Source organism: Lepus europaeus, chromosome 3, assembly GCF_033115175.1.
Source record: "Lepus europaeus isolate LE1 chromosome 3, mLepTim1.pri, whole genome shotgun sequence".
Taxonomy (NCBI): Eukaryota; Metazoa; Chordata; class Mammalia; order Lagomorpha; family Leporidae; genus Lepus; species Lepus europaeus.
The window spans coordinates 47564375-47580209 of record NC_084829.1 but is presented as its reverse complement, the minus strand read 5'-3'; the positions used below and the strand labels follow the sequence as shown (position 1 = coordinate 47580209).

The following is a 15835-nucleotide window of genomic DNA, read 5'->3' as shown; positions in this document are numbered from 1 at the left end:
GAATGTCAAAAGTACCTGGAAAGATGTATGTTCACTGAAGCATCATTCCTTAGTAGTTAGCCACAAATTTCTTTTTTTAAAGATTTATTTTATTTATTTGAAAGAGTTACAGAGAGAAGTAGAGACAGAAAGAGAGGTCTTTCATCTTTGGTTCACTCCCTAGATGACCACAATGGCTGGAGTTGGGCCGATTCGAAGCCAGGAGCCAGGAGCTTCCTCCAGTCTCCCACACGGGTGCAGGGGCCCAAGGACTTGGGCCATCTTCTACTGCTATCCCAGGCCACAGCAGAGAGCTGGATCAGAAGAGGAGCACCCGGGACTTGAACCAGTACCCATATGGGATGCCAGTGCTTCAGGCCAGGGCTTTAACCAGCTGTAACACAATGCCAGCCCCCACAAATTTCTGTAATAGGAACATTTACCAAGAACTGCTATTTGCCAATCACTGTTGTAAGCATTTTCTTTGCATCAACACATTTAATCATATCACATAAAATTTTATGAATAAGGGCTGGCGCCGTGGCTCAACAGGCTAATCCTCCGCCTAGTGGCGCTGGCACACCGGGTTCTAGTCCCGGTCGGGGTGCTGGATTCTGTCCCAGTTGCCCCTCTTCCAGGCCAGCTCTCTGCTATGGCCCGGGAATGCAGAGGAGGATGGCCCAAGTGCTTGGGCCCTGCACCCACATGGGAGACCAGGAGAAGCACCTGGCTCCTGCCTTTGGATCAGCGCAGTGCGCCGGCCGCGGTGGCCATTGGAGGGTGAACCAACGGCAAAGGAAGACCTTTCTCTCTGTCTCTCTCTCTCTCACTGTCCACTCTGCCTGTCAAAAAAAATTTATGAATAAGGAAACTATGACATGAAGAGTTGAGCAACTATGAACCCAAGGTCACTCAGATACATTGTGGTGGAGCCTAGAGTTCATCCCAGATAATTCATTTGGAGAGTCATTCTTAAACTCTACATCAGTGTTGCTACTGACATTCTGTGCTGGCTGATAATTTGTTGCTGTGGCTGTCCTGTGCCTGTAGTATGTTTAGCAGCATCCCCAGCCTCTTACCAACAGACGCTAGTAGTACATGGACATCCAGAGTTCCGACAGCCAAAATGTCTTCAGACTTTTCCAGATGTTACCAGGAGGAAAATATTTTCCCTAGTTGAGAATCACTGTTCTACTGTGACTCACTGCCTTCTAATTGGGAATATCTCCTACACAGTGAAGGATTTCTGGATTCCTAGGCATATGGAGACGAGCAAATGAAACTAAAATTAAATATACAATTGTCTGCTACTGAAGCAAGCACTAAGACTCCCTCTTGTGTATGGAGAAAATACTGTATAGAAAAAGCAGAAGTTTCAGCAGATAACTCTATTCCTTTGCCATAGTCTTGTGTTTTGCCTCTTTCTGCTAGCTCCACATTTCAAAGCTAAATATCAAAGATATTATCATTACAATAGCTGAAAGTTATCAACATCATGATCATCACCACTAACTTTATATAGGTATTCCAAATCAGAATCCTACTGCTAACAGAGTTACTTAAAATAATTTTCTTGAAAGTGCAGATGGAGGCCGGCACGGCTGCTCACTAGGCTAATCCTCTGCCTGCAGCGCCAGTACCCCGGGTTTCAGTCCTGGTTGGGGTGCCGGACTCTGTCCCGGTTGCTCCTCTTCCAGTCCACCTGTGGCCCGGGAAGGCAGTGGAGGATGGCCCAAGTGCTTGGGCCCTGCACCGGCATGGGAGACCAGGAGGAAGCACCTGGCTCCTGGCTTCGGATCGGCGCAGTGCACCAGCTGCATCACACCAGCCATAACGGCCATTTTGGGGGTGAACCAACTGCAAAGGAAGACCTTTCTCTCTGTCTCTCTCTTTCTCTCTCTCTCTCACTGTCTAACTCTGTCAAAAAAAAGAAGGTGCAGATGGAGCAAAGTCAAACTTTGTTTCATATCTTTGTCAGACAAATGGTTACAAATGATATACTACTATAGTTTTAATGATCTGTGATTATTTTAAAAATGTACTGTATATGAACAAAAGTCACATCTTTTCACTTGATTACTGTTTAAAACCCTTACCTATATTCCTGCTGAACTATGGTCATTTTATTCCTCACATATTGTGATGGTGTCACAAAAATAAAATATGCTGTCTGTTCCATAAAAATGGCCATTGGGGAGCATAAATAAGTCAAAGAAATAGTGAAAAGAAAGATCAGTTATATATTGCAGCTAGAGAATAAGGCCAGGCAGAGACTAAGCCCTCAGCAAACATAAGTCCCTTAGGCTCTAACAGAGATGAATTAACTAATCTATATAGACACATGAGGCAAGCTGTGGCTAGAGAGCAGATGAAGCTCACTAACCTGGCTTCAGACCCTTCCTGGGTGGAGTCAAGTCTAGGATGGAATTTCATGAATCCAGCAAGCCTTCAGCTAAGATGTTGAGCCACAGCACTTTCAGGAAGTCTTCCTAATTGCCCTTGAATCTAAAGTTCCTAAAAAATGAACAGGGGGAACATATTCTTATTTGCTTCCTGATCTTGTAAAGCAAGTCCAAGCAGGCAGAAAAGGAACAAGGAAGAACAACAGGTGAAGTGTGGTAATGGATTTGCATAGACGTTGGGATTATGTGTACAGAATTCATGATCCTGCAGTGTGGGTGGAAAGAAGTTCTCATGTACGTAGTAAATTGGTGAGTGGGCACACTTAGCAACTTGTAATATGAATATTATTTAGTATAGATTTTTTAAAAAAATTTACTAAAATAAAGAGAACAGATTTTATGCATTGCATAGGTATAGTTCCAAGAAGACAATCACACTTCCCTCATTCTCCTCCCCCCAATCTTCCTCCCTCCCTCCCTTACCTTCATCAGCTTTTGCAAAGATAGAATAATTTTGATCCACTCCATATTCACAGGATTAATTCATCATTAATCATAATATTCAACACGTACAAAGTAAGAAGACCACAGCTCCACAGGAATTTAAACATGAGCTAAAAATGACAATCATATCCCAAAGTGATATCCCCTTCTTATAGATTTTTTGTATTTATATTAGTTGCCACATATCAGAGAAAACATTCAATATTTGTCTTCTTGAGCCTGGCTTATTTACTAAGTTTCCAGTTGCATCCACTTTGTTGCTGAAGATAGGATTTCATTCATTTTTATGGCTGAGTATTATTTCATGGTGTATAAATACCACATTTTCTTTATCCAGTCATCAGTTGATGGACATCTTGGTTGATTTCATATTGTAGCTATTGTAAGTTGAGTCACAATAAACATGAGGGTACAAATAACTATTTTGTATGATGATTCCATTTTTGGAGTAAATTCCCAGCAGTGGGATGGCTGGATTATATAGCTGCTTTATATTCAGATATATGTGGAATCTCAATAATGTTTTATATAATGGTTGCACTAGTTTACATTTCCACCAACAGTGGATTAGGGTACTTTTTTCCCACATCCTCACCAGCATTTACTGTTTTTTGATTTTTGGATGATAGGCATTCAAACTGGGGGGAAGTAAAACCTCATTGTGATTTTGATTTGCATTTCCCTGATGGCTCATTATCCTGAGCATGTATACAAATATCTATTGGGGATTTGAATTTCATCCTTTGAAAAATGTGCTTATCCTTTGCCCACTTCTTGACTGCATTGTTTGTTTTGTAGTTGCTGGTTTCCTGAGTTCTTCATATATCCTGGATGTTATTCTTTTATCAGCTGCATAGTTTGCAAATTTTATCACCCATTCTGTCAGTTGCCTTTTCACTTTGTTGAGTGCTTCCTTTGAAGTGCAGAAGAGTCTTAGCTTGATGTAATCTAATTTGTCTAGTTTTGCTTTAATTTCCTGTGTTTTTGGAGTCTTTTTCAAGAAGTCTTTGCCTACATCGATGTCTTACAGAGTTTCTCCGATGTTTTCCTCTAGTAATTTGATGGCATTAGTACATAGATTTAGATCCTTGATCCATTTTGAGTTATTTCTTGTAAAAGGTATAATGTAAGAGCCCTGTTTCATACTTCCCAGCACTATTTGTTGAAGAGACTATTCTCTCTCCAGGGATTAATTTCAGCTCATTTGTCAAAGACTAGTTGGTTGTAAATTTGCGCATTAATTTCTGGAGTTTCTGTTGGCCTACATGTCTATTTTTGTGCCAGTACCAGGCTGTTTTTATTATAACTGCCTTATAATATGTCTTTTTTAAATTTTTTTTTATTTTTAACAGGCAGAGTGGACAGTGAAAGAGAGAGAGAGAGAAAGGTCTTCCTTTGCCGTTGGTTCACCCTCCAATGGCCGCCACTGCCGGCGCGCTGCAGCAGGTGCACTGCACTGATCTGAAGGCAGGAGCCAGGTGCTTCTCCTGGTCTCCCATGGGGTGCAGGGCCCAAGCACTTGGGCCATCCTCCACTGCACTCCCAGGCCATAGCAGAGAGCTTGCCTGGAAGAGGGGCAACCGGGACAGAATCCGGTGCCCTGACTGGGACTAGAACCCGCCGCTAGGCGGAGGATTAGCCTGTTGAGCCACAGTGCCAGCCTATAATATGTCTTAAAGTCTGGTATTGTGATGCCTCCAGCTTTGTTTTTGTTAATTAAGATTGTTTAACTATTTGGGGTCTCTGTGTTTCCATATGGATTTTAGCAGAGATTTTTCTAGATCTGAGAAGAATGTCATTGGTATTTTGATTGGGATATCATTGAATCTGTAAATTTTATTTGATAGTATGGACATTTGAATGATATTAATTCTTCCAGTCCACACAGAGGAACCAGTATAAATTGTCTTTAAAATATCCATTTGCTTCACACTCACACCTATGTAGGTATGGCTTTCATAAAATTTTACTAAGAGTAAAAAGCAGATCATACATTCAAAGGTACCTACATATATATGTATACATAAGACTGAAAAATAAACAATGTTTTTTATTTTTAAATATTAAGTAAAATATTTATTCTTCCTTGCCTATTGGCAAGGTACTCTGATATATTCAGTATTTTCATCTTGTATTACACTCTATGCTGTTTGAAATTCTCTCAAATAGTGGCTGCCACCCATTAAACTAAATTCACAACTCTAATAAATTTCAACTTACAAGTTGAAAATCATAGATATAAACTATAAGATTCACTTTCATTAGGAGATCAAAAATTGTTCATTTCTCTCACTAAAGTGATCACTTTGATATTTTTTGCTTTCCATTATCTCACCATCATGGTAAATGTATCAGGAAATAAGATATCTAAATTCAGGACCAAATAACAGAACTGATACTATGGGTAAACCGACTTGTTCTCCACCTAGAGAATACTGTTTTAAATGCACCATCAAATTGGAGAAGGTAAACCAAACAGACATCTATGAATAATAACACCAATATCCAAGCTTTCAGAAAGGTTATTTTTACTGTCCATTGTTTTTAACATAAGAATTTTGCTTAAAGCTAACCTTGCTGGAAGAAAGTCAGCCATTTGGCACACTGATATGATTTGATATGATTTGTGGAGTCAAAAAATGTCTCTCCAATGAGTGCTATGGCCTCAAAGTCCACATAGTTCCTGAAAGTGTTCAAAGAGCAAAGGTTCCGACAGTTATAAGATTTTCCATAGATCATTATGCTCTTTTTGGAACATGAAATTATGATATACTTTATATATTGATATAAAATAAGAAAAATTTTATTAATAGCAAACATGAAGTCATAAGCATGATCACTAGAAAGGCAAATTTTCATCTGAATACAATTGGCTAGAAGGTTTTGATTAATATGAGACTTGAGATGATTCATGTTATTAAAGTCTGGTATATATGACCTACATACCATTTGTTACAATAATTATAGGGTTAAGTTGCCTTCAGTTACTACAGATGTTGAGGGAGAATTTTTAATGACATTGCCCAAGAGGAGAGGAATCAGCATTCTCATTTCCAGTTCAGTTGCCAGGGATAGGCTGAATAAATGTTTCCATGTGGGCCCCACTTGGATTGTTTCCCTCCTCACAAAAATACGGCGAATGGCATACAACACTTGCTCACTACCATCAGAATTCAGATGTGATGGAGGCCAAAAGCCAGGGTAATCTTTGGAGCAGAAAATGGGGAGAAGTTAAGGACTCTGAGAATGAGGAATTCAAAAAGAAGCATTGTCATTATAACTCATAACCAATTGATATTTTATAGAACAGAGTGGAGGGAGCATGTGTTCTTAAATTTGCCATTGATAAAGATTTAATAATTAAAATGAACTTTCTGGGTCCGGCGCTGAGGTGGAGATGGTAAAGCCGTCGCCAGAAGTGGCGGCATCCTATATGGGCACTGGTTTGAGTCCTGGCTGCTCCACTTCTGATCCAGCTCTCTGCTATAGCCTGGGAAAGCAGTGGAAGATGATCCAAGTCCTTGGGCCCCTGCACCCAAGTGGGAGACCTGGAAGAAGCTCCTGACTCCTGGCTTCAGATTGGCCCAGCTCCTGCCGTTGCAGGCAGCTGGGGAGTGAACCAACGGAAAGAAGACCTCTTTCTCTCTCCCTGTGCCTCTCCTTCTCTCTCTGTGTAAATCTTTCAAATAAATAAATCTTTTAAAATAAAATAAACTTTCAGTTTTGCCTGATTCCAAACAGAACCATTTCTGCAAATACAAAGTACCTAGTACAATGCCTACATGCCATGGATTTTTCTCTTGAAAGAATGAGGAAAAAACGAGAATGAAAAATCTAAATATTAAATGTAACAAGAAGAGCACAAATTTGCCAGAAGAACCCTAGACAGTATCACAAGAAGCAGCTTTCAGAGTGAGGCTAACTGAGGGAAGCTCACCTGGCTGAATGGTTTACTAGTCTCTAGTGAGGAGTGGGTGGAATCAGTGCCAAGTCTTATCCTACATGGAGAATCCAGAGTTGTTCCAAGTATAGGATGCATAAGCTACCTTTGTACTGTGATATGGTGTTGTGACATGTGTTTGAAGTTTGGTCCCCAATGTGGTCCCTTAAGAGGTGGGGACATGTGGGAGCACTTTGGGTCACTGGGAACACTCCTTTCAGATGGAATTGGTGTAGTTTTTGAGGAAATCTAGTTAGTTCTCCTGAGAAGGTTTTATATAACGAGCAACATCGTCTCCTCCACTCCTTCACTCTGGCTTCCTGTGTCACCACGTTATCTCTCCCTTTCACATGCACTCTTCACCATGACTCCACCTGCCATGAAGCCTTCGTCAGAGCCAAAGAAATGCTGGCACCATTCCCTTGAACTTCCAGAACTGTGAGTTAAATAAACCTCTTCTTTACAAAGTGCCCAGCCTCAGGTATTTCTTATAAGAACAGAAAATAAACTAATACATAATTTATTGACTTGTGGTTCCATGATATATTCAGTTTATCAACAAAACTATGTTTACAAAAATGTCTAGTTCTATAAACCCCTATGATATAGTGTCAGGAAGATATCTTGCTGAGAAGATGTGTCACTTACTATTCAAATACTAATCCAAAGGGGTTCCTTGGTCAAATCAGTATGAGAAACAGTGTGTAAATCAACCACCACCAGACTCTGTCCTCCCTTCAAAACACATAAACACACACACACACACACACATACACTCATATCAAAGGTTTAAGAATTCTTGTAGGGGCTGGCTCTGTGGTGTAGTAGGTTAAGCCTCCATCTGCGGTGCCAGCATCCCATATGGGAATCTGCTCATGTCCCAGATGCTCTACTTCTGATCCAACTCTCTGCTTATGTCCTGGGAAAGCAGTGAAAGGTGATCCATGGGATTGGGCCCCTATACCCAAGTAGGAAACCCAGAAAAAGCTCCTGGCTCCTGGTCATCTGGGGAGTGAACCAGAGGTCAGAAGACCTCTCCCTCTGTCTCTCCGTCTGTCTGTAACTCTGCCTCTCAAATAAATAAATCTTCATTTTTGTATTTTTTAAATATTTATTTTATTTATTTGAAAGAGTTACAGAAAGAGGTAGAGACAAAGAGAGAGGTTGTCCATCCACTGGTTCACTCCCCAGATGGCCGCAACGATGGAGCTGCACCTATTCAACGCCAGGAGCCAGGAGCTTCTTCTGGCACCCATGCAGGTGCAGGGGCCCAAGGATTTGGGCCATCTTCCGCTGCTTTCCCAGGCCATAGCAGAGAGCTGGATTGGAAGAGGAGCAGCCAGGACTCGAACCGGTGCCCATATAGGATGCTGGTGCTTCAGGCCAGGGCTTTAACCCGCTGAGCCACAGCGCCAGCCCCAAATCTTTATTTTTTTTAAAAAAAGAATTCTTGTACTACACTGTCTCACCCAAGTTTTACCAAATTTACTTAATCAATGAAAAATTTGTGGGGAATTTAAGGCTGCTGTTCCATGACAATATGTTGTCTTGGAGGTAAATACATTAATCTACCCAGACTCAGGTCCCATGTGTATTTGTAAAGGCACCACCTAATGAAAGTATCTGTGGTACTATGTTCATAGAAGCCTTTTAAGTCACTTATACTGAAGACTGGAATGAACACAAAGCAGGGAAGAATGGATTCAGAAATAAAGAATAAAAACATGGTAGAGAAAATAAGATGCAAAAGGCCTCTTGTCTGAGGCTGTCTGTAGCAATGACATAAATTGTTATTTTCCATTTACAAACAAACTCCCTCCAGTTTCTGTACTAGTCACCCAATAACAGCACTTCCACATATTGTTTCCAAAGTTTTTGAAAGATGATGTATTTCAGACATAAAGCAACTAGGCCACCTCCAATGGCAGCTTCTCAGGACCTATCAAGTAATTGAAACATGAACCAAATTCCTGCCCCCAACTACCACTGTCTCTGTGGGTTCTTGTAAATGTGTGAATTGCCATCTCTCTTGATTTTTCACATGATAATAAATAGCAATTCCAGGCTGCTGAATGGAAGCCAGGCTCCCTGCTCTAATCTAATGATGGGGGTGAGGGTGGCGGGGAGAGAATGAATGAACAACCTTTGCTGGCCACAGAGGCTTAAAGAAAATCAACCTGACACAGAGGGAATGTATCTAAGAATCTACCACCCCAGAAGATTGATTCTAATTAGCCTAAGCCCGAATCACAATGCATTTTTGCACTAGAATTTTTGCTTTTAGTCCCAGAGCCTCAGAAAAATTAAGCCACAACTAGTAGAATAGGCCAAAATATCAAGTTGTCATTAAGGAAGTGAACACTTAAAGTTTCTCTATCCTCAGTTCCTAGCAGGAACAAGGTACATAGTAACTACTCAGTAGACATTCAATGGATAAATGAATGATTCCTGCAGAGAATGATTCCAGCACCTGAAGCTTTTGCTCAAAAATCATGAGGCAATTTTTCTTTGATGGGAAAGTAACCATATTTGCAATTCTCAATGATTTTGAAACAGCAATTTGAGTAGCAATGCTGTCTAATGGTTGTACTACCTGAAAGAGGTATATGTGAAAAAGGATTGTGAGGCCCCATCTAGATTGAACAAGAAATAAAGCCATACTAGATCAGTGATGTCTGCCATGGGCATAAGAGAGTAGTATGGAAATGAGTGTATCTATTTCAACACAGTTTTCCCTGGACAGATCCAGAAGACCCGTGCTATTCTTGAACACCTTCTATTTGTTCCACCTTCCTTGTACCTAGACCTGAATTTCTGAGTGAGTTGATATCCAACATTACAATTAGTTTGCCTGTATACTGGAACTTACTTCTGACATGCTAGATGGTGTTGTAAGAGTTGACTCATACAGACGAAGGGACTCCCCACTTGTCTAAACATGTCAAGCCAGGGCTGGCATCAGGGCTCCCACAGAAAACAGAAACAGGTCAGCCTGGGAACTCTAAGTGTAGTCAGTCAGGAATGTACCAGGAAGTATAATCACTCAAACTCTTCATGAAAAATTTTAATATTAGTAAGCCAAACGAATGTTTTCCCCAAGTGTTCTCCACCAAACTGCACCACAGGGTGAGAGGGAGGACCTATTCTCACTATGTTGTTGGCATTAAGGAAGTGAACACTTATGTTGGCAGCTCATCTATATTCCTTGGCCAGTCGCATTATCCATTGGAAATGATCACTTCAGAAAGGTCAGCTGGAAGGAGAGGAACTTCAGAGTTAAGTGACCCACGTTTGTGTGTGTGTGTGTGTGTGTGTGCTGTTCCCCAAAGCCTAATTCCATAACTACATTCCATCTATCCTAAAAGGGTCAATAGATTATAACAACAGATGCCTAAATAAGTTGCTTATGTATTTATGACCCAGACTTTTTTGGCCTTAGTAATATAATCCATTCAGTCACTCACTCTTTGCCATGAATGAGGTGCTTCAACAGAGCCTTGGGGGAAGGTAAGATACGAAAGATCTATTAGAAACAGATATACCTCATCTTTGACTATTTTAGCTGGCTTCCAGCCAATCTCTTTGTTGCTCAGTATCTTTTCCAAAAATTGAGGTCTGGATCCAAATTCTGACAGATTTCCTGAATCACAGTTTCAAAGTTGGCCAGCAGCTCAACACTATCTTGACACATAATTTTAAAGAATATGATAAACCTGGAAGTTTCTCTATTCATAAAGAATGCTCACTGGAATGGTGCCACTGGTGGGGAAAATGATGCAACATTTTAGAGCTCTCACAATTGCCCTCTGAGTCTACAGAACGTAGATCTTCAGAGAGCCTACTATTTGCCACCAAAAATGAGATGCTTTACAAAAAGGTTTTAGCAAGAACTTGAGGAACTATTTCCCTTTAAATTGCTGTACAGACAGCTTTGCCAGCCTTACTTAAAGAAGAAAGAACTAAAGAATGCTGTTTTAAAAATATACAGCTTTGCATTTGGTCTAAAGGGGAGGAATTGAAAATTATCATGCAAGACTGCCCAGCGGGTCCAATAAGTCTAGTTGCCCTAAGGCTGCTTTGCCTTTTCACTCCTAGGAGTGAGCAATTAGAGCCTGACAAGTGACTCTTTAAAGAAAAACAAATGAAGAAGAGACTTGGGAAATACTACAACTTTGAACTAGCTAATTTCTAAACAAAATAAGAAAAGGTTCCTGAAGAATCAAGCATTCTAGAAAGTACTGTCATAAATCACACATTCCCTCCAATCCTGGGATATGTGCACAAATAATCCTTCCTTCAGTAGGAAAAGGGTGTTGACATGGAACATGTACTCACGGCATCCAGAAGATCTAGCAACCCTGAGGTGAAGAATCACCCAGCAGGAAGATCAGCGCTGAGTTCCCCACCATGGTGCCCCACCATCACGAGTGCCCACACAGGCACCTCCTACAGCACCCTGGTTAGTGGCTGTGACCCATCTTCTCCAATTTTTGAAAGGCAGTCCAGGAGGCTCCAGTGAGAACCAAGTGGCTGTTGTGAGAAGCCAGTCTGAGAACTGCAAAGCTGCCCACGGTTTCATGGCTTGTGCAAGTCTGTGATTCATTTCACAGTGGGTCCGGCATGCATGCCTAAGAGAAATTACAGGTTTCTCTTGTCTGAAGCAAATCCATTAAATGAGTCACTTGTTTGTCCTTCAAATCTTTATCTCAGATGTTCATAGGAGACTCTGTAGTGTATCTACTGGACTGGTGGAGTTAGAACAAGGGTGATTAAGTGGCAAAGTTGTGCCACTGTATTGATGACGACAAAAGGCTAATAATTTTTTTTTTTGCCTGTCTGATATTGAACTTGGTTCCAGAGAGATTTCTGGTTTATTATTTTTTAAAAGATTTATTTTATTTATTTTTAAATGCAGAGTTACAGGGTTGGGGGATAGTAAGGTCCTGCATCAGTTGGTTCACTCCCTAAATGTCTGAATTGGCCAGGCCTGGGCTGATCCGAACCCAGGAGCCAGGATCTTCTTCCAGTTCTCCCACGTGGGTGCAGGGGCCCAAGGACTTAGGCCATCCTCCACTGCTTTCCCAGGCACGTTAGCTGGGAGCTGGATTGAAAGTAGAACAGATGGGACTTGAACCAGTGCCTGTATGGAATGCCAGCACCGCAGGCAGTGGCTTAACCTACTATGCCATTGTGCTGGTTCCATGGTCTATTTTTGTAATGAGTTGGTCAAGGGATTCTTATTGAGCCTCTACATGTCTGTGGGTAATTCATACACAGAAGGCACAGTCTGTATTTGTGAGAAATGTTACATAATTTGATTTTGAATTGGTAGCCACTTTGGATTAGTAATCCCAAACATCCTAATTCTGGTATCTTCTATTTACATCCCTTTGTCCCATAAAGATCTAATGTAAAACTGCATATTGATGTTACCTGGATAAATGTTTATAATATGGAGAAAAAAGTGAGAAATTTTACAGCAACAAAGATCAAAGAGGTTATGTTGTAGAAATGGGACAGTTCCATTTAGGTTACTAGTTAAAAAATGGGTCATTTGAGTATTAGAAAAGCCAGCATCAAGTGGTTATATAATCAAAAGACTTTATTGAAATAATTACTGAACACATTCTATGTTCAAGGCACTTTGCTTTGCCCTCCAGGAATACAAAAGTGAGTAACAAAAATGAATAACAAAGTTAAGTAACAACCACAACATTAACCCTGTTCCTGAAAGTTTACAATCTTATTTGTGAACTAAAATAGCTGTACACAAAAAGACTAAAAGTAAAAAAAAAAAAAAAACAATTTATCACAGTAAATCCTAATTTAAAATAAATGGTACAGATTATAAACATTGCAGAAAGTAGATGGGTAGAATCATCATGTTCATTGGATCAATCCAAGAAGCCATCTCAGTGAAGACAGAAGATGAAGCAGAGCTTGGGCAATAAGGGAAGGTCCATGGTGTAGACTCTTCCTTCCTATGGCTACCATGGAAACACTGGAGAAGAGGATGGCTCAATGGTAAACTCAGCAGATTTTCTAGCTGACACCCTTAATACTGAACATATCAAATGCTGAAACTGTTTACAATAGCCAAAGTATGGGATCAACCAAGGTGTCCATCATCAAATGAATGGATAAAAAATGTGATATGTATATATAGAGATAGATAGATAGATATATCATATATATATATATATAAATGGAATAATATTCAGCCATAAGGAAGAGTGAGGTCCTGTCATTTGCAGCAAAGTAGATGGAACTGGAGAACATGATGTTAAACAAACAAGCCAGAAGCGGAAAGACAAATACCACATGTTCTTCTTATATGTGGGAGTTACATTTAAAAAAAAAAAAACCCTTAATCTAAACTCAGAATGTTTATTACTAGAGGTTGGGAGAGATGGGAGGCATAAAATGAGTATGAATAAAAATAGGGGAAGCTGGCTACAGTTCATTAATTTTGACAAATATACTAATATGAGGTGTTAATAACAGGGGAAGTGGGACTAGGAGTATATGAGAACTCTTTGTATTACTAACAATCTTTGTTTCATAAATTTAAAACTTTTTTGAAACAAAATGCTAAAAAATAAAATGTTTAACTCTTTGATTTGTAAGTCAATGAGCTAGTTCCCATGAGGGGTCTACATCCAAACTTGTACAAAGGGCCATAGCTGTTATGTGCTTGTATTTGTGTGGATCTGTGTATGAGTGTGTATTCACAGGTACTCTAATAAAAAAAAACTAACATTTTCATGACCAATTAATATTTACCAAGATCTATTCTAATACCTTACTTATATTTATCTATTTAATCTTTCCAACAATCCTTTGAGATAGGATCTATTATCCTCAATTTACAGATGAGAAAAACAAAGTCTAAGGAATTAAAATGACTTTCCCAAGGATCACCATGTATTAAATGTTCTTCCCATAAATCTGCTATAGACAGCAGCAGTTTCTCCCAGTGCCACCTGACCAAGCTACTTCCTAGGGGAAGTGTGAGCAGCACACCAAATGTGACTTTACCCAGGGTCATCCATAGTCAAGCTAATTCATACATTTCTTCTATATCTTTCAAGATGGTCTAGAGTGGATTTTGATCTGCAGGAAAGAAGACAAAGCTTCTTCATAGGACTTTCAAATAACTCCATAGTCTCCATTAATATCCACAGATCTTTCTTGATTAATGAGCCCAAGGTAGAGAATCGTTCCCCATCCTATTTCAGGGAATGAGTTCACCAGAATAGAGTGCTTTCATACCAGAAGGGACTGCTCAGTGTACAACATAAACAAAAAAGGCCAATCCTTCCCACTCTCCGTTGTGCTCAGAGTTCTCATCAGTAAAATGAGACAACTGGACTTAATGTTTTCTAAAGTTTTCTAGGTTCACAATCCTATAACTATTTAATTTCATAAAATTCTATTCTCACTTCAGTACATTGACTCTGGATAGGTGACCACTTTTGTACCTGAATCGCTGAGAAAAGCCTGTGCCTATCCAAGTCACCACTCTTGGAGAAATTCTATGGATATATTTGTAAATAGCAAATCAAAATCACTTGCTGACTTCATTTGAGAAGCATGTTATTGTTGTTCCACGATGAGCACTGCCACTTGAAAGATGACTGTCTCCAGGGTGGTCGTTTTTTCTACCTTCTTCTGAATGATCTCTTTAGTATATTTTTGCCAACTCAAAACTGCCCTATGTAGAGCAAGTAGGTAATCTAATATTAAAGAATAAAATAAAAATTTCTAACATTTTCATGTGTTATTATTATATAGCAAGAATTATTCTAATACATTACTTACATTTAGTCATTTAATCTTTACAACACTTCAAGGTAAAATCTATTATTCCCAATTTATAGCTGAGAAAACCAACATCTAAAGAGTTTAAATTACTCTCCCAAGGATCACCATGTATTAAATGTTCTACACATAAATCTGTTTTAGACAGTGTTAGCATCAATTTCTCCCAGGGCTGCATGACCAAGTCACTTCTTTGGAGAAGCAGAAGCAGGACAATAAATGTGTTCTGAAGGAGTTGGGGGAAGGGAGAGAGAGAGAGAGAGAGAGAAAGAGAGAGAAAGAGAGAAAGGAGCCCACTCATCCAGAGCCTGTCTCACTTTCCCATTTGCAATAGAATGTCATCATTACTGGCTTCTTGGTAGGATAATTAGGGAAATGTATATTGCCTCTTTGCCTTTATCCCTCAGTTTTCTTTTGCTGCAGCTGCCTGCCCATGTCCTTGCATTATAAAGGGGCTTTTTTTCCTTCTTTCTTTTTTTTCTCTAGAAGGCCTTCTACCTATTGTACTGAGCCCTATCAGGTGACACCTGGTTTGAATGTTGAATTTGTTTACATACAAGGTTAGTAAAATGAGTGGCTCTGTACTTGAAATATGATATATTCCCTTTCCCATCCTGGGCCTCAAAAACCATAATGTAGGTGAGGGCTAATCCTACATTGTCAGTGTAAACAGAATGCCTCTCGGTGGCTACATGCTGTCAAGAAAAAGTCTAGGGCTGGGAGCCAGCAGACTTGTGTTGCTACCTCTTGTTGAACCCTTGATTAGCTGTGACTCACAGCTCCAGGCTTCCATCTGCTTGGCTTAAAATGGGCACCTTTTCAGTTCAAAAGCTCTATGCTTTTCACTAGGCTTGTGACTGAAGTAGTTGCATCTAAGCCAGACTAACCATGTAATCAATTTAAATTTGGAGGAGTGGAATATATTGGAAGTTGGATTCCTCTTGTCAAAAGAACCTCTATGACCTACTGAAGAGTCAGCCCTACTGTTGCTGCCTGTTCCTGAGGACACCTCCCAAAGTCACTTGCAGAATCCAGCCAGGTGGCATGCCAGGCTACCTTTGCCAAGATGAGCCACAGCTTTCTTAATGTAATCTAACTGAAAACAGACAAAGGCCTCAATAAGAACGTTGCCCTTCTGTGGCCACTTTGTTTCTTGTGTTCCTTCGATGCCCAGGGAGGTGTGTATATT

At 40.0% G+C, this 15835-nt stretch overlaps 1 protein-coding gene across 1 annotated transcript in view; it reads right to left on the bottom strand.

Moving 5' to 3' along the window:
- ADGRF4 (adhesion G protein-coupled receptor F4) overlaps positions 1 to 11352 on the bottom strand; it is a 28408-nt gene extending 17056 nt beyond the window's left edge. The window contains exon 1 of the mRNA XM_062187515.1: positions 11161 to 11352. The gene's annotated coding sequence lies outside the window, so the exon portion shown is untranslated. The remainder of the gene's footprint in view (positions 1 to 11160) is intronic.
- Between the last annotated feature and the right edge of the window lie 4483 nt (positions 11353 to 15835).